This window comes from Leptodactylus fuscus, chromosome 1 (genome assembly GCF_031893055.1).
Source record: "Leptodactylus fuscus isolate aLepFus1 chromosome 1, aLepFus1.hap2, whole genome shotgun sequence".
Classification (NCBI taxonomy): domain Eukaryota; kingdom Metazoa; phylum Chordata; class Amphibia; order Anura; family Leptodactylidae; genus Leptodactylus; species Leptodactylus fuscus.
Genome location: NC_134265.1, coordinates 166805009 through 166828996, shown reverse-complemented (window position 1 = coordinate 166828996; position 23988 = coordinate 166805009). Strand labels below are relative to the sequence as shown.

General features: G+C 38.4%; 1 protein-coding gene across 5 annotated transcripts in view; it reads right to left on the bottom strand.

Annotated features, from left to right (window-relative positions):
- Positions 1-23988, bottom strand: part of LINGO2 (leucine rich repeat and Ig domain containing 2) — a 1202771-nt gene that overhangs the window by 201471 nt on the left and 977312 nt on the right. The window contains exon 1 of one of the 5 annotated variants that reach the window (XM_075279405.1): positions 184-659. The exons of the other annotated variants lie outside the window; for them this stretch is intronic. The gene's annotated coding sequence lies outside the window, so the exon portion shown is untranslated. Of the gene's footprint in view, positions 1-183; positions 660-23988 lie in introns of those variants that run through there. 5 annotated transcript variants of the gene reach the window in all.

Here is a 23988-nt window from a genome sequence, read left to right as displayed (position 1 = left end):
TGAGCATTCATCCTATCATTAATTCCTCCTAGCACAGTCTACGCTGTATATAGGAGGGAGAGAAAGAACATTTCCACAATGTCTGTAAATGAAAACAGGCTGAGATGGCAAAGATCTCCGCAGCTTCGATGTCAGTAACACAAGCAGGATGGTATAGATGAAGAAAATATTAAAATCCCTTACCAATCATTGATCTCTTCCTGGCTGTGCTCATGTTGCAATGTGCATAGCAGTTAGTGACTGCCTGTCTGTCTCTAAAAGCCTCACATCTGAAGAGGAAGACACAAACATTCCCTTTGCTGTTCATTTAACCTTGCACAGACAGCAGCCTTTCATAGGAACAGCTAAGAGCAGTTTAGGATTCCAGCTCCTCAAGAGGTCCTCTGTGTGTGGCTCCAAGGCCAAGTCATTGATGGGGAACAGTGATGGATCATCCTCAATGTCTTGGTGTAGTAACCTAATAAACTGAAGAAGTAAAGGACACCACCGATCCCAAGCAACGTGATTGTTCATAGTAACAATAGTTCTCCTGTGAGGCTGCTGAGCACAATCAGGTGGTCCTCCTGTCTATTTCCTAGATTTGGGCACTACCTCATTCCTTTAATTAACCCCCTGAGATCCAGCCAGAGAGCTGCTCTGATTATATAGTAATGGGTCCATCAGGTGCAATTAGATTCCAGGAGAAACACTACAGTTTGCATGAAAACTCTTACAGTAAACAATTCCTGGCCCTCTTCGTCCCAGGAGGGTACCCTCCTAATTAACCCTTAGAGGACTGCTCTATTAGATGTACTCTAATCGTTTCTGGTACCTGAAATTATGTTTCATAACATTGCACTAAATGGATTTTGTCATATTGCAGATGCTAAAATTAATTACAGACTCTCCAAAATTATTCCCATTTACCACTGGGTGTGTCCTTCTTAGTAGATGAAGCTGCATAGTGTATCATTCATGCATATGCATTTCATTCTACTTCTAAATAATGGCAGTATTATTTAGAATTGGTAATAAACGCTGCTACAATATTGATTCTACCGGCTACACACACACGTGCGCGTGTGTGTGTGAGTGTGTGTGAGAGCGTGTGTGTGTGTCTGTGTGTGAGTGCGTGTGTGTGTGTGTGTGTGTGTGTGTGTGTGTGTGTGCAGTAGCACCATTTTAAAATCAGTACATATTTGAATTTTTTTCTATTTTTAATCTAAAATCTACATATCTATCTATCTATCTATCTATCTATCTATCTATCTATCTATCTATCATTTATCTATCTATCTCCTATCTATCTATCTATCATCTATCTATCTATCTATCTATCTATCTATCTATCTACAGTATCTATCTATCTATCTATCTATCTATCTATCTATCTATCTATCTATCTATCTGTCTATCCTTCTATTTATCTATCTATCTCATATCTATCTATCTATCTATCCATCCATCCATCTATCTATCTATCTATCTATCTATCTATCTATGTATCTATCTTTCTGGCTGTCTATCCGTTCGTTCGTTCATTCATTCATTCATTCATTCATTCATTCATTTTTACCCTTGGTCTTGCATTCTACTGACCCCCTATGGCATGAACAGCATTAAGGGATAATGGATTGTATTTTTCTTAAGTCTGAAGCAGTGTTACAAGAGCTGCTGTTTGTACATTGAGAAGACACCCAATAGCCACATAAGCGGCTACCTTTGAATGAGGTTGCTCTGACTACAGCACAATAGAAGGAGAGGTTTTCAGTTTACACAGCATGCAAAGACGAGAGACAGTAACAATACAAGGGCAGGGACATAGAGACAAGAGTATGAGAAAGATGTATTACAAGCCACAATATGACAAGATGTGTGGATTTAATATTCCGATATACTGGACAAACTCTCCAGATGGGATACAGGGTAAACAGTTAAATACAGCATTGAAAGTGCAACACAGAGAAGGAAAAGTCTTGGAATTCTGGAAATCACAGGATTGCTAGACATGTTAATGATATACAAATAATAAAAAAGGAAAAAAAAGAATTCCAAAATGGAAACAAAATATTTGATTTATTTAGTATCAAGTATGAGTACATATGCAGAAATACACACAACTACACACCTTGGCATGCTATCAATGAGGTTATTAGTGGTTGTCTCAGGAACGTTAGGCCACGGTCCATGCACTTGGGCGTGCAAATCATAAAGGTTGGCTGATGGCAGCTCACGTTGCAATTGTCAAACAATGACGGGAGAAGGGCTGGTGTAAGACCTCTTGAGGCTGCCTTCACAAGGAGTAATGGCAGGCTCAATTTGAGCTTCTTTTAACAAGGAAAATGTTTTTGTACCATGTTAGCCAGTGGTTATGAAAAGCACCATTAAAAAAACATGGAGCGTGTACGCGAGCAAAAAACGCAGCGTATGCGCTCATAGTAAAAAAACGCTGCGTGAATGCAACGTTAACGCAACTCTCGGAGTTCTACGCCTGTAAAAAGAAGCTCAATATGAGCCTGCCGTTACTCCATGCGAAGACAGCCTAAAAGTGTTGCCCACCCGACCTTCAGACAAGTCATTGTGCTTAAGACAAAATTGGGACTTATGACTAAATTCTCTAAGAGAGGTGCCATAAACTCAATAGAACACCTGTAGCTGGATGTCTGACTTGTACCCCTGTGTTGTACATATGCTTTGTGCTGACAATATTTGCCTTGGATGTGACATTCAATTTCACTTCATGTCGTTCTTCCAACCAGATGGCCTATCCATCTAGAGGTACATCTCCACTCACCTCTACCTGTCAATCCAGTTTGTCATTGTTCACCCAATCACCGGGACATGCAACGTTGCAATAGTGCTAATAGATTGGCTTAGGTGCACAAAATTTGCCACATTGATAAACCAAAGTCTTCCAGATTTAGGACTTTTTCAAGTGTCATACTTTTTTGACCATGATAGCCAATTATAGGTTTTCACACAAAAATGAGGTGCACCAAAATGTGACTTTTTTTTTACACCAGATAACCAGTCTAAATTGATTGGTAATGACAGTGGTGAAAATTTTGTATTATTATGACCACTGGACATGGTGCAAACAATTATTTAGTTACCCATATGTCATACAGTAAGAACAATCCCAGAAGTTTCTGTGAGAGTGTGGAATAGTATAAAGCACTTAGAAAACTGAGGACTAAATCCAGTATATGATTTATGACATCACATAGATAGTTCCTACAAACTCTAAATCGGAAGAACTCATTATAATTATTATAATATTATTAATTATCATAGTGGGAAAATCTAAAATGAATTAGAAAACATGAGATTAGTTTTAAGAACAAAATTCTACTAAAAGCGATTGACTTTATAGTGGATTTCCTGTAGTGACTGCAGGTTGGCTGCAATTACGAGCTTGATTTGTTTAATATGGATCTCTGATGTCCTGTTCCCTCAGACTCACAGCTAAAGGATTTGACAGGCAAATAGGTGTCAATGTTGTATACAGATTACCTGCTACAGAGTGGATCCTTAGCTAGTCAACAGCTGGAACTATTGACATCTCTTAGAGGATTAGAGCTCCTATTTAGTGCAATGTGGGCTATAATAATCAACTGCATAACAGATTGACCTCATAGCAGTAGAATCAGAGGGAAATAAGACATCAATGCTCAGTATTAGCCTGCGTTCTTACATAGCAACAGCCAAATGCGGACAAAGCCTTGCCCACGTGTGGCCACCAATGATCTCACTATTTTCCAGCTTTACCTCTATAATTGAGCTATCACTGGCGCCACATGCAGGCAGGGTTCTATCCATATGTGGAGGCTGCTACTACGGAGCACAGCTTTAACCTTACATAGCACGATCACTTACTGGTCTATATGAGGGGGCTGATTCTTATAATACTTGTATTGCTTTCTCCAATTATCATACAGGAGTTCTGCTGTTTATTTTCTTAGCTTGAACAAGACAATGAGATTCTATTAGAAATCTTGGTATAACATAAAGCTGGTTATATACATGAGACAAAATTTGGCTGTGATGCTACCGATCAGCGCTATTCTATCAGGGTTGCAGGGGTAGATCTTGTGTCCGGAACCCCTAAGCTATTAACTTCTCCCTGTAGTGCAGAGGTGGCATGTAGCATCACACACATCTTCCATTCTCCTCCCATACTTACAGAGAAGAGAAAGCACTAACGGCTGAGGACAAGATGAGGCTATAGAAAATAGTGAAAAATAGTGTTATATTGCCTATGTATGGACACAAGAAGAGCACCATTGTCTATGTGGAGGCATAAGGAGGGCTATTGCCTATGCCTATACATTGTACTTGTAGGGAGCTGAAAAGGGGCCTAGAACTGTGTAGGGACACTGAGAGGGTTACTGGTTTTATGAATAGGATAGGAATTTGTATGCATTGTCGATGATGTGATGGACAGCACGGGTAGCACGGGCAGCACGGGCAGCTCAGTGGTTAAGCACTGCGCTTTGCAGCGCTGGAGTCCTAGGTTCGAATCCTGCCAAGGGCAACATCTGCAAGGAGTTTGTATGTTCTCCCCGTTTTTGCGTGGGTTTCCTCCCACACACCAAAAACATACTGATAGGGAATGTAGATTGTGAGCCCTATATGGGACAGCGATTGACAATATCTGTAAAGCACTGCGGAATATAATGGTGCTATATAAGTAAGCATAATAAATAAATAATGTGATCATGGAGGTCCTATCCAAATGGAGAAAGTGAGAAGTAAGCAGCTCCAATCAGAAGACATCACTTGGGAGGTACTAGATGTACCTAAAGTTTTTTCAATGCTGTCTGCCAGCAGCAGACATGTAGACTGTGCCTGACTAAACTTTGCCTCATACTCTGGTACTTTGGCCAGCTGCCACTTACACTGGAACCGCTCCAAGCAATAGCAATCTGATAGTCTCCCCGTCGCAAAAAGCAGATTCCCATAAAGGGTGAAAAATCAGAAGGCTACTTAGATAATGCCCTTTGGAGTGGCTCGAAGTCACAAATTCAAGGCAAATGTGGTGCTAATTTATTAAGGGCTATAGCTCTTCCTCAGGTACCTTCAGATAATCAGCTAAGGCATGAAGTACTTACTTTGCAAGAATTGAATTGATTATATAAAGTTTTCGATTTTAATAAATTCACAACTTTGGAGATGTATCCCACTCAAGTCTCTCAAAATCAAGGCTGCCATTTTACAGATCGCAAGAAATCAGAGAGAAAGAAGGATCACATGTCCTCGAGCTTTCCCATAATACCGTGCAGGTACTCCTACCTCTAACACAGTAAATCATGAAGGATTATTGGTGATTGTTGATTAGATTGTAATCACTGATAATTCCGTGGAAAACTCAAACCAATGCTATTTTGGCATTATAGACCTTGAAATTAATTTGTACAGAATAGCATCTGAAGACCGCATGGTGATAACACTTTAATATGCTTGGAAGAGGTGATAGACTCTTTTAAACTGTGACAAATAAAGCTCCAAATTTTCTATCTGTCTTAGTGCTGAATATTTTGTCTGATTTCGGATCCTTTGTGCACTGCGGTTCAATGCAGTTTCCATACACAACAATGGGCAGTGGATATCAGCTGATTCCCTTACAAGCTAACTTTATGTAATACTTATAGTCTTCAGTAAAAGGGAGACTACAATGATACATTATGTTAGTTTGGGTGATTTTTTCGAGGTTTTTTTTTTTTTTTTGGATTTTAGTGTATTTTGTTTTGTTACATAATTTTATTCCAGTGACATTGTAGAAGACCCCTGAGAAATATTTACATTTTGTTCTGTTGTATAGTTTAACACCTTAACCAGGGCATCTGTAAGATCAATGGTTATAGAGGAAAACAAGTTCATGTTGCAACAGCAGCTACTGGCAGAGCATTTCTGTTTACAATGGCATACAATTGGCAATCACATGACCACCAAGTCCTAGTAATAAACCACTTCTGTCTTTTCCCCAGGGTCCTTGGCTGTTTCTGACAGCCAGAGACTTGACCTGCAACAATGTCACTGCAGAGTTGGGACCTAACTAAAGAAAGTTAATATCTATTCTGGAGAAATTGTTTGAAGGGCTCTTAAAGGACTACATAAATTAGAATGTAACCATTAATTATAAGTGACATCCAGTATGGTTTTAGAAAGGGTACAAGTTGAAAGACAAACCTGATTTGTTTTCATAAAGTGGTAAATAGAAGCCGTTGTTATAGTATTTTCGGACTTTGCAAAGACTTCTGACACTGTTCCTCATGGATGTTTAATGGATAACATAAGTTTTATTGGCTTAGAAAATAGTTTGTATTTGGATTGAAAAGTGGTTGAATCATCATATCCAGAGAGATATGATCAATGATTTCTACTCAAACTGGTTTTTGGCTATAATGGAATACCCCAAAGTTTAGTGCTGAGTCCCTTGCAGTTTAGCTCCTACCTGCTCAGCACCATACTGTTACATTGGGTTGAGGTACTAGTACGTTGCTGTTCTGTAACAGCCTCAGAAGCTATATCTGCTATATGGCTTACTGGTCCCAGCTGTATAATATTAGTTGTCAAAGTCAGAAACTGCACCATTGCCAGCAGCATAAAAAAGTATTTTAAAAAAAGAAGTTAAAGAAAGGCTTTCCCAATTCCAAAATAATGTAAGCAAAAAAATTAAACACATTAGGTATTGCTTGATCCAAAAAATAGTGTTATTTATCCCATGTACAAATTAATGGGTTTTTGTTACCTCTTGCCTCCTAAAAAAAGGCAATAAAAAGTAATAAAAATTTGCACATACCAGAAAAAGGGATCACTTGTAACTACTGCAAATCATAGACTGAAAGCAAGCTAACAATAACATGGGTGTCAGATCCATTCAAAATAGACCCCACATATTCCGGACCCCATTCTATTAATTATGGCCTCATTTACCTTGCAAATACTGAAATAACTCTTTAAGGATACTCATTTTTCCATGTGGTATGAATGAAGATGATGATGTATGTCTGCAGGCATGTGACACTTTCTCTATAGGGATTCTAAATAAGATCCAGGAGAAAACAGCAGAATAGAGAGAAACTCTGCAATGGAGATAGAGTAATAGGTTTTGACAAGAATGTTAAGGTCAGTATTAGGGTCAGGATGAAAGACCAAGGGATGAAATATTATTTAATAGGACAGAAATATTTAGTGAGTAGAGGCTCAGAGAGAAAATACAACGTAACAGTATTAGTAGAGGTAAGGTGGATTTACGGGAAAATATAACACCTCTTTCACAGTAGTTCAGGAGGTGCCAAGGTGATAATATCATATGTCAGGTACATTGCCGAGATAAACATAATTTTTACAGATTGTATCTTAGCATGAAATATATAAATCAAATCATTCTGAGCATTAAGCATATAGTCCTGGAATACATTCGGCAAATGACAATACTACAGACTGGGTCTATAGATGAGGTTTCTCAAATATATCTCCTTTTCTCTACGGAAGGATATGAAAGGTGTTCTAATGACCTTGGTTTACTGAATTTTCTTGTAAGAAAAGCTTTTTTGACATTAAAATTGTTTTCTATATTCACCGCTCAATTAAAATTGAATGAGCTCATTTTTAATTCATGTTTTCTAGAAATATAGGTCAGAGGTCTGCAGATGCTGGACTGCTTGGATGTTTTGCACTTTTGCTTTTCCGGGTTATTGAATCCATACGTCTTCATCCTCATTTGTAGCAAACACAAGCTGGTTCTGTTATTTGGTGTTTGCTATTATGTGGATAGCAAGATGTAGTGTTTGTTTTTATATTGAATAGGAAACTTAAAGAGGCGCTGAAGAATTCTACCAAAGCCAGCGACTGAGATTCGGAAATTACTAGGTTACAACAAAATACTGTACTTCTTTTCTATGCTGATTCAACCATACTTATTCCTAGAGTATACAGGTATTACTATACCATAGCAATGCACATATTTTATAATATAATATAATATATACAATATTATAATGCATCTGCAGGAAACTATATCTCCTGCTCACTTTATTCAAATTTGTTTCCTTTGTCCATTTCTCTTGTCAAGTTTGACCTAAACACATTCGAAAAGGTTGTCAAAAAGAATCGAATTGATTTGAAGCTGTTCCCTGTCACCATGGATAGGAAAACAGAAAAATGTTACCCGCAGAGCCTTCCTATCCTGGTTTATCTTGTTTTTATCATATATAGAAGGGAAATGGATGCAACAAATGATTCCCACTGAGTTTAATGTGAACAAAATGGATGGCAAGATAGATGTTTTCCCATTGACTTTAATGTGAAAAACAGATGTTCATCTGTCCGTGTTTGTGTACATTGAATACAATAGTACAAAGGATAAGAAGGTGCAGACATTGGTAGATGACAACATCATTAATATCACCAGTTACATTCCAGTTATATCATATGTCATCTGTTGCTACAGTAAGTAAAAGATTTGTATTTTGTAGTATACAGCAAGGGTATCCCATATGCACAGTAAGGGTAAAATCGTAGTCGTACCATAACTCTGCTTACATTCTCTATGTTTCCTTAACGTGCATTTTTCTGAATGTAGTCATGGCTGCCAGAATGAAATTTTATTCAATTACTGGCCAAAAAATATATAGCAAATATTAGTAAGTATATATGACTTTAAACTATGTAAATCTTGAAAATCAGAAGTGACTTTGTTAGTGCTGTGTGCTATCGGATATATGTGTTCTGAGAAACAATGGTGAAAGCAATCTTGGTATAAGAAATGCAGCACTTATGGATGGCAACCAATCAGATGTCTGCTTGTACTCTTTTGGGCTATGAACCCATCCTCCTGTACAAATACTCAAGTTATTGGTTGTCCAGGTCATGTATAATATGCCAAAAGAGAATACTATAGAGAAGTGTCCTTCCTTACTTATTCTCTTAGATGGATATGGCCAAAGTTGTGTGTCACAAAGTTAAGAACTTCTCCCGAGCTGCACCACTTCTCTGGAATGCTCTACCCCGGACAATCAGATTAACTCCCAATTTCTACAGTTTCAAATGCAAACTAAAGACACATCTTTTCAGACAAGCCTATCATAATTTCTAACGTAAACTGTTAACCCTCCTCTGTCCCCACTCCCATATGTCCCCACATGATATGATGTCATCTTATGCTAACTTTATAGGTCCAAGCTCCATCCACATGTTAAAGGACACGACTGTCGACGGCTCATAAAGTCTTATGTTTATGTAATGACAGTCACCTCTATTACAAAAGTGTCTGACCTCTGCATAAGCAATACCGCCCCTGCTACCTCTTGTGTCACCCCCTCTACCTCATAGATTGTAAGCTCTTGCGAGCAGGGCCCTCAGTCCCATTGTGTGAAATGACTTTCTTTGTAATGTATCTTTCTGTCTGTATTTGAACCCTACAAATTGTACAGCGCTGCGGAATATGTTGGCGCTATATAAATAAAATTTATTATTATTATTATTATTATTATTATTATTATAATATTCAAAGAGCAATATGATGTCAGGATAGGTTAATACAAAGGGATTTTCTATCTTGCTTGTGTCCTATATATGGCCCCCACTATGTAGGGGATGGTCATGATATTGTATTAAATTGATTTAATGGTAACTTATATTGGTTAACCAAACTAGACTAAACATCAGTTAAGTCTGGTTACATCTGTATTCCATGAATAGTGTACTTCCCAGGAGGAATTTTGTCCTATAGACACCTATTTATTTCCTTTCTGTACAAGGCATAGACCCCTTTTAGATGAATAATATATTTATTGAAATAACACCTTTACTATTAAAATTCTGAATTTCACAATTTCCCATGACTATAAAGAATAAGTAATCATAAATACTCATACTGATTTCTTATGAAGAAATGACTTTCAGCATTTTCTACTGTCTTTGACAATGTTCCAAACCACATCATAATGATAAAGTACAGCAAAGGTTTAGGGAAGCTCTAATGGGATTAACTAGGAAAAGAAAGACACATAAATATGTTCCGCCAAAACATATACTGACCGACCCCTGGAAAAATACTAAATGTGCAAAAATTTCTGCAAGCTGTTATGAATTAGATAGTTCAGGAAATTTATGTTTTTAAGCTGTAGCTTATTTTCAATAACCTACCTTGTTGTAGGTGGAAGACAGGTAAGTATCATGGGTTTCTTTATAAACTCTCATTTCAAGTAATGTTATATTTTAGGAACTATTCTTTTCTAGTTAACATGCAGTGTTTCAATCTGTGGATCTTGTGTGTAGTTTGTCACCCAAGATCAGCACCCAACATGTAATAAAAAGTATAGTTAATAATATGCTAAGTAGGAAGAAATGATAATATTATGCTAATAAACAGACTTATTTTTGGATAGAGGAATATGAAAAGGAGTACGCTCTTTCTATATATGTGTACAGAAAAAGATCTTCATCTCTCCGGTTCTTTTATATAAAATTTAACTTTTAAATCATCAAAGCTTTAAAAAATAACATAGATACAGAAAGATAGAAAAAAATGCAACAAAAAATCACTAAAAAACGCGTTTCAGAACTTCAAGTTCCTTAGTCATAGTGATTTTTTGTTGCATTCTTTTCATTCTTTCTATATCTATGTTATATTTTAAAGCTTTGACGGATTAAAAGTTAAATTTTATATAAAAGACCCGGAGAGATGCCAATCTTTTTCTATACATATATATTGGTTATCATGCTCCTTTGAGTCCGGAGGTTAGGGATCGTACACCCTGAAGACGAAATAATATATATACGGTGAGCTCCAGAATTTTTTCTATTTTTTTAAGCTGTTTCTTTTTTTTCTTTTTAAATGTAGATTGTGAGCCCCATACAGTATAGGGAACACAATGTACATTTTTTTTTTATATCCTATTAGTATGTCTTTGTAGGAGGAAATCTACATAAACACGGGGAGAACATACAAACTCCTTACAGACGTTGTTTCTGGCGGGATTTGAACCCAGGACTCAAGTGCTGCAATGCTATCCACTGAGCCACAATGTTACCTGTATGAATGGGAAGTCAAACTCACAATGACAGTTTATTATCGCTTAAGTCTGCATAGAGACCAGCTTTGGTAGTTTGACTTTCTGTTCATACAGTAAACACTGCATACATCAAAGAACAGTTCAGTTCAGTGCTCCAGAACAGAGCACATGGCATTACAGTAAAGTTTTCATTAGATTTTTCAATATCATTAAACTACATATATCCATTTTCATTTATTTTTTTTATTTTTTTTACTGGAGAGCTTCTTTAAAGGGATTCTACCATTAAAAAACTTTTTTCTGTGGCTAACACGTCGGAATAGCCTTTGGAAAGGCTATTCGTCTCCTACCTTTAGATGGGATCTCCGCCGCGCCATTCCTTAGTAACACTTTTTTTTACCGGTATGTAAATTAGTTCTCTGGCAGCGATGGGGGCGGGCCCCAGTGCTGGAAATGCGATGAGGGCGTCCCCACCGCTGCCCGAGAACAGGATCCTGTGCTGCCTCTGTCTTCTGCTGGATCCTCCCCTTCTTTCTTCAGCAGTGTCACCTCTCTCGGCTCTTACACTAGTAGAGCCAACTGTGCATGCAAGGCCTAGTTCCGAGGCCGCAATTGCGAGCATGCGCAGTCGGCTCTACTAGTGTAAGAGCCGACAGAGGGACGCTGCTGAAGAAAGAAGGGGAGGAGCCAGCAGAAGACAGAGGCGGCGCAGGATCCTGTTCTCGGGCAGCGGTGGGGACGCCCTCATCGCATTTCCAGCACTGGGGCCCGCCCCATCGCTGCCAGAGAACTAATTTACATACCGGTAAAAAACAGTATTACTAAGGAACGGCGCGGCGGAGATCTCATCTAAAGGTAGGAGACGAACAGTCTTTCTAAAGGCTATTCCGACGTGTTAGACACAGAAAAAAGTTTTTTAATGGTAGAATCCCTTTAAAGGGGCTTTCCAGGCTGGTGACCTATCAACATAACTATGCACCAATCAACTGGCCTGGCTGCATTAGGGCCAAAGAAGTTTCTACAAAGGAAAGGCCAGAGAAAACGTGTCTCCTATTCAAATGAGCAGAGCCGCAGGACCTCAGCAGCACTGTTATATAGTGGATGGGGCTGCAGATCTATATTTCTCACTGGGATCAGCTGCTGGGATTACCTGGGATCAGCTGCTTGGTTTGAGGTGTGGGCTTCTGACTACCACTGATTGAATACTAATAACCTATCTTGTGGACACATCATCAGTATAAAGCATTACCTGGGGACCCAGAAAACCACTTAAAATTTTTGAACTAACGAAGATGATCAATTGTGATGCCACCTTAATCTTGTCTATCCAAACAAACTTCCGACTATACCCATCCACTTCCATTCAGTAATTGTACCCCCTTTTGTGCCATAACCTCACTCCCAACTTGATAATATGTATGATACATAGACTGCCAGTCATTAGAGGAAATCAAAGAAATTTAATCAGCTCACATGGCAAATTTAGCAGCAGGACTTACTATGGAAAATCCTCCATGCGGATCTCCTTCAGTTAACTACTGCCTTTCACTTCAAGTAAAATGGGAGGTTCAAGTTGAATCCCCAAAGATCAGGTTGGATACTTTTGTTTGTTTCACATATAAATGAGTGGGAGGTGTATTTTTCTACCTCATAAAAATTCTGCCAAGTGAACTACGTGTGGTGAGCGCGATTGGCTTATGGGCCTGCTCACAGCTACTACTGCTGTGACCCCTAAAGTTAAACCAGTGCTTATGGGCCCCATAAAACTACTGGACCCCTGTGCATTTGCACCCTTTGCATCCCCTCAACTTATACCCGGGACCAGCAGCTACATCAGTGACGTTAATCTTTAGGTACTGTGTGTACTATATTGTTATGTATTTTATTTTATAGACCTTAGTGAGAGTAGCTCTCTATATTACAGTGTCTATCAAAGATAACTACGGCATGTGCATGTAAATACTATAAGTATTATACTGGTCTGAAATTGACTATATGCATCTAAATGAAATGTGTACTACAAACTAGGTATTCAATTATGATCAGAAATGGAAGTGTATTGCTGATCAACAAATACAGCTTGTGTGTATTCCAACAAATATCTTTTGCTATTAATGAGACTTTCTAACCCTTCAATAACCTCATTATTCAGCTGCATACAAATGCTGAATGTGCGATTACATTCAATACCCCATTGTCCATTGTTTCCAATAGATAACTCAAAAGTTTGAGCAGGAAAAACATTGCTATTTTCCCATCTTCCAGAAGAGAAGAGCTGGAATTGTTCCAGTTTAATTATGTAGAAATCATCATGTGCTATCCAATATTTACATCTGTACAATAGGCAGGCATCTAATCAGGCAGGTAAATGACTAACACTGACAATACCTTTAGTTCCAGCACAATAAAAAAAAACCTTGCAAAACAAAAGCTGAATACAGATGCAAAACAACCATTTGTTCGAGAACATAACATGACATGAAGTCCGTGCCACCACAAGGGATGTACGGGACCTTAAATAACCTCTGTATCCTGTCTTACTAGCTGGAGAAAGAATATTTTGTACTTTCCAGTTGCAAAACAAGTGTAAAGCAATTGACCTTGTTTAAAACAATGACTAATTCGTCACTGACAGTGAGGCCTTAACAATGATCTTCTCTATTGATTTTCCTAAATGGGAATCACTCATAGAGCTTATTCATACAACAGAGTTTTGTGGACACGTGGTGTTCATGATCCATGAAAAATTGGATTGGACCCATTGAGTTGAATATTTCTGAAAAAATTGTATTTTGCACATAGCTATAAAACAACTTGGTCATGCGAATATAGCTTCATTTCCTCAAAACTCCAATCTGGTGAATTGATTCAATCATCTTTTTAAATGAGGAATTCTTTAGAAATTATATTACCCAATGATTTGCTTAGGTACAAACTCCACTCTGAGTTTAAGGTGAGAAGAGATGAAATTAACTTAAAGAGGACCTTTTATGTCCTCGGGCCCATGCGGTTTTATATACCGCTAGATGCGATGCATACCTTTTTGGGCGGCTATGCCGGCGTATCCTAAGTGGGTGGAGATCGAAAAACTTTAGCTGGTGCCCATGCACCTTAATGCATTTCTGTGTTCTGGCTCTCCCCCTGCCCCCTACTTGCTTGGCCCTATCTGCTTCACCAGGTTTATTTGGTCCAGCTGCAGTGCTCGGTTCTCTCTGATGTCACCGCAATCTTCGATGGTATTTATACTGTACAACCCGCTTCTTCCGGATAGTTTAACTTCTGCTATGATCAAGGTGAAGTCTGCGACAGGCCTTTATTGGGTTGCTGCCTTGAGATCAGGCCCTTTGCTTACCTTACGGCTAATTTGGACCTTCCGACCTCCAAGTGGCTTCATTACTCTCAGGTAGTTCACTTTGTCCACTCTCTTCATGGGTCCTCTAGGGTGTCCCTCCCCATGGCATTTGAAAAGATTTGTCGTGCAGGCACGTCCACCAGATGTCTTATCTCCTCAATTTACCAGCTTCTCTCCCACCAGGTGACTGATTCTCCTGTCGCTCATTGTTATATGCCCAGATGGGAGGAGGCAGTGGGTAGCTCCTTATCTCTGGAACAGTGGCAAATTGTGTGGTCTAGGGCTCAGAGCATAACCTTTAGAGAGACCCAGTATAAATTGTTGATGCACTGGTATCCTACCCCTGCCTCCTTCATGCCTTGCATCCGGCGATTCCCTCGGAGTGTTGGTGCTGCGGTACTGCAGGGGGTACCCTGTATCACATTTTTTGGACTTGTCCCCTTGTCCTGGGCTTCTGGAGGGAGGCCATGGCTCTAACAAAGCTCTTTTTCTGCAGGGGGTCCCTCTTGATCCCTTAGTCTATCTCCTGAACCTCCCCCCTAGACACCTAGGTAGCAGGGCATCCAAGCTCTTTCTGTATCTTTGCACTGCAGCAAAGACCCTCATTGTCAAACACTGGAAGAGTGCAAACCCCCCTTCTGATATTGAGCTTCTGGCTTGAATGAAGGATGTGAGGAGCCTCGAATTCATGACTGCAAGTCTCAACAACTCCCTGGATGCTTTACACTCAGTCTGATCTCTTTGGGACTCGTATAGCATATTACGGGGACTCTAAGCCTTGGTCTCCCATCTCCCTTCCCCCTCATTTGTACCCTTCCTCTCGTTTTTCCCTCATTCTTTGTTGTTGTCTTACCCCCCCCCCTCTTTTGCCTTCTCTTGTTTCCTGGCTTACGCCACTTTAATTGGGTTGGCATCATGCTTCCCCCCCCCCCCTCTTATTATTGCTTACTGTTTACATCATATAAGATTTCTTTGTTTATTCTTCTTGTTGTATAAAATTGTTCAATAAAAACTACAGTTAAAAAAATCCCCCATAGATTATAAGGCTAAAAAAGACATGCAATCATCCAGTTAGCCTGTTATCATTCAATGTTGATCGAGAAAAAGGCTTCCATTAGGCATAGGCCATTTTAGGAGATTTGCTTTGGCCCCATCAACCTTCACGATTTCCGTTTCATTATGTTAGATTCAACATTTTCCATTTTTATTCATCATTTATTTTTTTCTCCTATATGCACAGTTTTTTGTGCTTCTTCACCACTTTCCTGTTTATATGCTTTCTTTTGTTATGAATTGATTCTTTTACAAATTTTATTTATTTGAAAAAACAGGATTAATTAAGATACCTGTAAGGTTAAGGCCCCACATTACGGAAACGCAGCATTTTTTGTTGTAGATTTTGCTGCAGATTTTTGAGCCAAAGTCTGGAGTGAATTTAACAGAAGGGAAATGCCTAAGAGCTTCCTTTATATTTTCCATTCATTTTCAAGCCACTCCTGACTTTGGCTCTAAAAAACACAGCAAAATCTGCAACAAAAAAAACACTGCAAGGTGGGGCCATAGCTTTACTTAGTATTTTTTATGGTATTTTTGTCATTCATGAAAAAATATGTGACTGTTTTTTATATACATAAAAAAACATCTTCCATGTATGTCTGTTTATAAGATGTTCTATGTTTATTACAGATTTATTGTTTTCATTTTGCAATTAAGGTATAATTTTTTTGCGTACATGAGAATATATCTCAACAGTAAGATTTTACACATAGTACATACCATGGATAGAAGGATCCTTTTTTACTGTAGAGATATCAAAGGGAGTCTGTCAGCAGAAAAATTGCACCAAACTAATGATAATGTATTGTAGACATGTACCTACACTTTCCGAAAATGCATTTTTATTCTCTATTGCAGTTCCATTTTCATGAAAATCAGCACTTTATTCTACTGCAAATTAGCTGAAAATGTGTTTCTTCTCCTGACAGGGCTTTGCTCTCTGTTCTAGATAATCGCCCCAAACTGCCACCAGCTCCACCCCCATTGCTTCCACTTTGTCACACTTTGCAGTTAGAGGCAGTATCTACCGCGGAGAGTAAACCCCTTGCAAGACAAGGAACACCCTTAAACCCTTCTTAGCTAATCCTGATTTCCATGAAAATAGAGCTGCAATATAGAATAAAAAAGGCATCTTTGTAAAGTGTATTTTAATTACCTTGTGATAATGATGAGTAATAATCGTTTTCCTGCTGACAGACCACCTTTAAGGCTACGGCCCCATGGAATGTCCTGCAGCAATAAAGTGCTGCGGGAAAAACCGTGTTGGGAATACATCACAGTTCTTCCCACACCATTTTAGGCAGAAAGTTTGCAGAGTTTTTCTCTGCAGACTTTTTGTTACAATTATATCTATGGGGAAACTGCCGGCGTTTTCGAAGATATAATTGACATTCTGCAATTTCCAAAATCACGGCATGTCCGCACAATGTGATGGAGATACCTATACTGATAGAGAGCTGTAGTTCCTACTTCCTATATCTGTGTTTGGATGACCATGCCTTACTTTTTTCCTGAAAATCTAGTAGACTATGATGGATTTGGCTTGTAACAGTGTAGAGAAAAATTTCTACATGGGAGATGCCTGCAGAGAGCCACCATAATAAATAATCAAGACGTGTTTTCTGAGCTTTCCACCAAAATCAGCAAAGGTATTTCTTTCTCCTATGTTATCCCATGCCTGGCCTTTGCTACTCTTACATTTACGAGATGTTTTTTATTCGATCACCTTTGTGCACCAAAAATTGACTAAAATCTCCCTCCCAGTTCCCCGACTCCCTGGCGTCATGAAGGAGATGTCAATCAAGTGATTAGCAGACATCGTGACCAGGCTGAAGTTGATCCCTGCCCCCATGACTGTTTAGGGTAATTTGCATATGAATTTTTATGTTTTCAAACTTTTTTTTAACTACATCATGAATAAAGTGCATCCTCCACTGACACGGGGGATATAAAGTATAAGATCATATCCCCACAGTATTCTGTAATATTGGTCCTGAATAACTTGTACTCAAGTTTTACATTTCGCAGAATTGCCATCTCCCATTATTTCTTCCTGGCTCAGTATCTGCACGTTCAATACTCTTTAAGACCCTATTACATGGGTCGACTCGACAGGCAATATTTGGGAATGGACATTCATAGGAGTGTTTGTTCCTGATCTATGCCCACCCCTTTACTACATTTAAATGCAGCAAAGAATTACCATTGTATGAAGATGGCCACATTATTCATCCCCATTTTATTTACATTTGCCTACATCACAACCCTTTATATATGGGATAGATGCATTAAAGACAATTGTTACATAGGTGATACCATAAACTGAGAAATAACTATACAAACTATACATGGTAATTCCCAATAGGCTTGTGTAAAGAGGCCTTTTCTAATAGTGGTGAATTACATTCTGAATTGCAAGTGTTCTGTTTAGCACAGGCATAGTACAGTATACACGTTATATAATCTCAGCTAAATATAATAGTTGTATCTGTCAACAAGCTTGTTGACAGCTTTAAACAGTTTCAAAATGGTGAATCCAATTCTGAATTATAATATGTCTGAAACTCAGGAGCAGGACAAGTAATACAATATATTTACAAAATTGCTAAACTTTCATGTAACATTCAATGATGGAACAGAGCTGCAAAGTACTAAGATTAGTATGTTTTCAGAATACAGCCCCAAGGTTAGTATTACATTTGAATGGCTGTCTTTGCAATGTAAGGATGGCTCAAGTCTGTACAACAGGAGACGCTTCAGAGCAGGTCTTCATTCATCGTAACTCATAGAGAGGGATCTGGAAAGGTTCATAGACCCTAACAGGACATATGAACAGGAATTGTCTTCATGAGACAACCCCATTAGGGAGAATTATATCTCTGATTGGGACCAATATTGATCAGAAAAAATGTCATTTCTATGTTACTGCAATACGTATATTTAAGAAGAAATTCAATAATTTTCTGAAATACCAAAAACAATCTCCCACCAGGTCGACCTGTCCTTTTGTGTTACATAAATATTTGGAAATTGCATAATCATAATCCCAAAAATAAAGCAGATAAAGTGCATAGAATTTAAGTTCCAAGTGCTCTCATTGTCATCTGTCAGCACGAGGGTACAGTGTCTTTATAACAGGCAGAATGGAGCTTGTCTAAATTGACAGTCAGAAATCTATGGATGCATTTATAGGGCAATACATGTACACTATGTATACTTTAGCATAACAGTAAATTATGTCACAGATTTTTGAACACGTTGACGTTCACCGACACCACAACAAGATACTCCCATATAGCTAACTAATTACTATGCGCCATCCCTCCATGTTATTAAAATATGATAGTTGAAATAACAGATTTCAATGGCAACTAAATCATCTGATATATATATATATATATATATATATATATATAGAGAGAGAGAGAGAGAGAGAGAGAGAGAGAGAGAGAGAGAGAGAGAGTGTGTTTTGGCCTTTTGATGTCTCCTAGGCCACATAGCTTTCTCCTTAATCTTTATATATTGCTCTAGTACTGTACATATGTTCATTACACTGTGCAATATCTGTAACAAGCTTTATCACAGCTCCCGAAGATCATGAGAATTGCATTTCATACATGCTGCTGGAACTGAAAGGACCTCTCTAGACTCAACAATTCATTTTCACTGCTTCAGGCACCCAGACGCTGGAAAGATTAATTATTGAATGTCAAAGGTTTGCATTTGCCTGCTTTCTGAAATATTTCCTTTTATATATATTTTCCTTGATGAAGCTGACGGAGGGATTTCTGGTACAGCTGCAGCTTCACTGAATAAGACTGATTAAGTATCTTCAGGTTGTTGTGCCTTCAATACACAACATAGTCAATTAAAATTAATGATAAGAATGAATTTTCTGTAAAAAAAAATCCCTAAAAACGAAGATGCTCTACTGACGGGCTGTAAAAAAATGAATGACAAAAAAAGCTTATATGGTAGAAGAACCTAATATGTGGACATACATCTGGATAGGTTGATATGGCGATTCACTCACTCACTCATTCATGTACAGTGCTACAGTATTCTATATCATGATAATCTGCCACTACTTGCATAGTATCTAGTACATAGTGATTGCCAACTACATATTGATTGAAACTGCAAGTTCACAAATAGAAGGGAGTCGGCAAAGGATGGTCTAAAAATTATAACCTAGCTATAACCTTGCATTCTTAAAGGGTATTCCCATCTACATAACCATTTTTAAATTTATAGTCAATTAAAAGTTATACATTTTTGAAAATATAAGTAATTAAACATTTTGCAGAGTTTTAAAGATTTTCTCTAAATATCTTGTGGTCACAGTCTGTTATCTTGATTGGTTTCCAGTGGATATGACCATGAATGCAGGAACTTTCTAAGGTAAGAAAATCAGCCATGATTTCTTTATTGTGGCCGGGATGTCTTCTGATACATGTAGTGTCCCTGCCTGATAACCCGGCTACAATAAGAAAATCATAGCTGGGTTCCTGACAAGTCCCAGACCATAGAAAGTTTCTGCATTAGTGGTCATATCTATCGGCAACCAATCAAGACAACAGACTGTTACCACTAAGATCGTTAGAGAAAATCTCTAAAACTCTGCAGAATTTTTAACTACTTATATTTGCAAAAATGTTTAACGTTTAACTATCTACAAATATAGATATAATTATGTTCATGGGAATATCTCTTTTATATGTATATATACAGTCCTATGAAAAAGTTTGGGCACCCCTATTAATCTTAATCATTTTTTGTTCTAAATATTTTGGTGTTTGCAACAGCCATTTCAGTTTGATATATCTAATAACTGATGGACACAGTAATATTTCAGGATTGAAATGAGGTTTATTGTACTAACAGAAAATGTGCAATATGCATTAAACCAAAATTTGACTGGTGCAAAAGTATGGGCACCCTTATCATTTTATTGATTTGAATTCCCCTAACTACTTTTTACTGACTTACTGAAGCACAAAATTGGTTTTGTAACCTCAGTGAGCTTTGAACTTCATAGCCAGATGTATCCAATCATAAGAAAAGGTATTTAAGGTGGCCAATTGCAAGTTGATCTCCTATTTGAATCTCCTCTGAAGAGTGGCATCATGGGCTACTCAAAACAACTCTCAAATGATCTGAAAACAAAGATTGTTCAACATAGTTGTTCAGGGGAAGGATACAAAAAGTTGTCTCAGAGATTTAACCTGTCAGTTTCCACTGTGAGGAACATAGTAAGGAAATGGAAGACCACAGGGACAGTTCTTGTTAAGCCCAGAAGTGGCAGGCCAAGAAAAATATCAGAAAGGCAGAGAAGAAGAATGGTGAGAACAGTCAAGGACAATCCACAGACCACCTCCAAAGAGCTGCAGCATCATCTTGCTGCAGATGGTGTCACTGTGCATCGGTCAACTATACAGCGCACTTTGCACAAATAGAAGCTGTATGGGAGAGTGATGAGAAAGAAGCCGTTTCTGCACGTACGCCACAAATAGAGTTGCCTGAGGTATGAAAAAGCACATTTGGACAAGGCAGCTTCATTTTGGAAACAAAAATTGAGTTGTTTGGTTATAAAAAAAAGGCGTTATGCATGGCGTCAAAAAAGAAACAGCATTCCAAGAAAAACACATGCTACCCACTGTAAAATTTGGTGGAGGTTCCATCATGCTTTGGGGCTGTGTGGCCAATGCCGGCATCGGGAATCTTGTTAAAGTTGAGAGTCGCATGGATTCCACTCAGTATCAGCAGATTCTTGAGAATAATGTTCAAGAATCAGTGACGAAGTTGAAGTTACGCCGAGGATGGATATTTCAGCAAGACAATGATCCAAAACACTGCTCCAAATCCTCAGGCATTCATGCAGAGGAACAATTACAATGTTCTGGAATGGCCATCCCAGTCCCCAGACCTGAATATCATTGAACATCTGTGGGATGATTTGAAGCGGGCTGTCCATGCTCGGCGACCATCTAACTTAACTGAACTTGAATTGTTTGTCCAAAATACCTTTATCCAGGATCCAGGAACTGATTAAAAGCTACAGGAAGCGACTAGAGGCTGTTATCTTTGCAAAAGGAGGATGTACTAAATATTAATGTCACTTTTCTGTTGAGGTGCCCATACTTTTGCACCGGTCAAATTTTGGTTTAATGCATATTGCACATTTTCTGTTAGTACAATAAACCTCATTTCAATCCTGAAATATTACTGTGTCCATCAGTTATTAGATATATCAAACTGAAATGGCTGTTGCAAATACCAAAATATTTAGAACTAAAAATGATTAAGATTAATAGGGGTGCCCAAACTTTTTCATAGGACTGTATATATATATATATATATATATATATATATATATATATATATATATATATATATTTATATATATATATATCAGTAAATCCCCGGGCATATGTGTTTAAAGAGAACCTGTCACCACCTTCATCAGATCTAGTTCTTATCATCGGTAAATGGCTGCTGCTTCACTGATTCCAGCACGGTTGGAATTTTCTCTCTAGCCCCAACCATTCCCAAGCAACAAGCGCAGGTATTTTTGATGCCTGATGGGCTATTTAAGTTCTGTAATGTCAGGATAGAGTAAGGCAGTGGCTCAGAGCTCCAAGCAGAGGCAGACAGTGTCAGAGCTGTCAGAGTCTGACACTGCCCACCCGATGCAAAGACTAAAAAGCATACGAGGCCCCAAAACTAGTGAAGTGGCGTCTATTAAATGATGTAAAGAGTTGGACTTGTTGGAGGGGGTGAAAGGTCCTCTTTAAAGTGTGCAGAGTTCATTTGGACAGGCATATGCCAGAATAGTGTTTATTTGTTTTCTGTGGAGGTGGTATAGATCAGAAAAGCTTTTCTAACTGTATTGAAAGCATTGTCAAATAAGAGGTTGCTGCAAAGAGGTTAGCACTCCTTGCCATACATTTACAGAATGCATTACTCACAGAACGTATCACCTGTCTTAGTACGCCTATAATCCCACCACGTATAAATGAAGCTTGTTTACACCACCATCTTGTAAAATAAAGATGACAAAACCAACGATCACCCTAATGGGACTATAGAATAGAAATGGAAGAGGTGAGCTGGCAACATCAGCAGTTAAAGCAGTTGACACTAAGCTTCAGTGCCCAAGATAAAAGATAACTCGAATCATGGACACTTAATCCCTTAGATGTCTTGATCAATAACATTCATGACATCCAAGGGGCTCCCAGTAGTTGAATCCCTCGCTTCAGTTTCCTGGTGCCAATGTCATAGGCAGGAGCTAGTAGCCTGGTTGTCAGCTTTTGTGCTGACAGTTTTTGAACGATGCAATACAATAGCACTGTAATGTACTGTATGGTCACAAGAAAATAAAAGTAAAAAACACAAATATTTCATTATGTAAAAGATTGGTAACATCAATAACAAATACATATTTGGTATTGCCTCGTCTGTGATATGCGTATTATATGTATATGTGCACCTCCAAAAACATATAATAAAAGAGATCAAAAAGTTGCAAAGAAACCATCAACAAGCTCCGTTGGTATCAGTGTTTTTTAGAAGGTAAAATAAACAAATAAAACCTATACAAATCAGATATTGTTGTCATCATACTAACACGCAGAATAAAGGTGACATGCTATCAATGTCTTATTGTAAAAAGCACAAAATGTAAAACATAACAAAGCTATGGCTCATTCATAACATGTTCTGAAGGCCACAACTTTCTGTTTCCTAGGGGGTTATTTAAGAGCAGATATAGCTACGGTTACATACTGATATAGCCAGAACAACTTGCGTTATTTTGCTATGAGGAGCCCTTAAAAACTTGCCAGTGTGAGTCTGTATTCTAGAGCAGATTTCTCACCCTGCCTCCATTGGTGAATGGGATTGACTGACTGTTGTGTATGCATTTCTGCACAGCTATCTGTCAGACACTATCCTAAAGGGGGCAGTCTGAGAGCTCTTCTTATGAATATACCCAGACTCAAACTATACCATTGTGTGCTATTTTACAGACATGTCACAATGTCAATATAGAGCAATGGAGTTGTCCAGGTTGTGGATCTCTGCCAGGAGGGTAGGGAAGGTGGAAAAAAAAATCATACTCATCTATCCCTGCTTCTCCAGTGTCCCATTCTGCTGGACATCACCAGTGACATACGTGAGTGGCATCCTTGTCCATTCCTGTGACCACTGAAGCCACTGATTTGATTCAGGGGTTGTGGAGAACACTTCTGCCTCAATACCCCATTCCCCCTGGCACCGCTGTAGTGGACAATTCCAGGGAACACCGAAGAACCGGGGACAAATAAGTGTGTTTTTTTGTTTTTGTTTTTTTTCTCTAGCCTCCCAACATAGAACTTCTGGACAACCCCTTTAAGTTGAAACATCTGCTTTTAAATTTACAAAATGTAGCTAGTTCCTGAAAACAGCTGATCATTGGGGGTCCTGGGAGATTTACATCTGATGATCAATTCTAATATAAGAGGCCATCAATATTAAAGGCATTTATGGTTAAAACCCACATGTATTTTTTTTTGGCAATCTTAGAGTAAAGGATTGTTA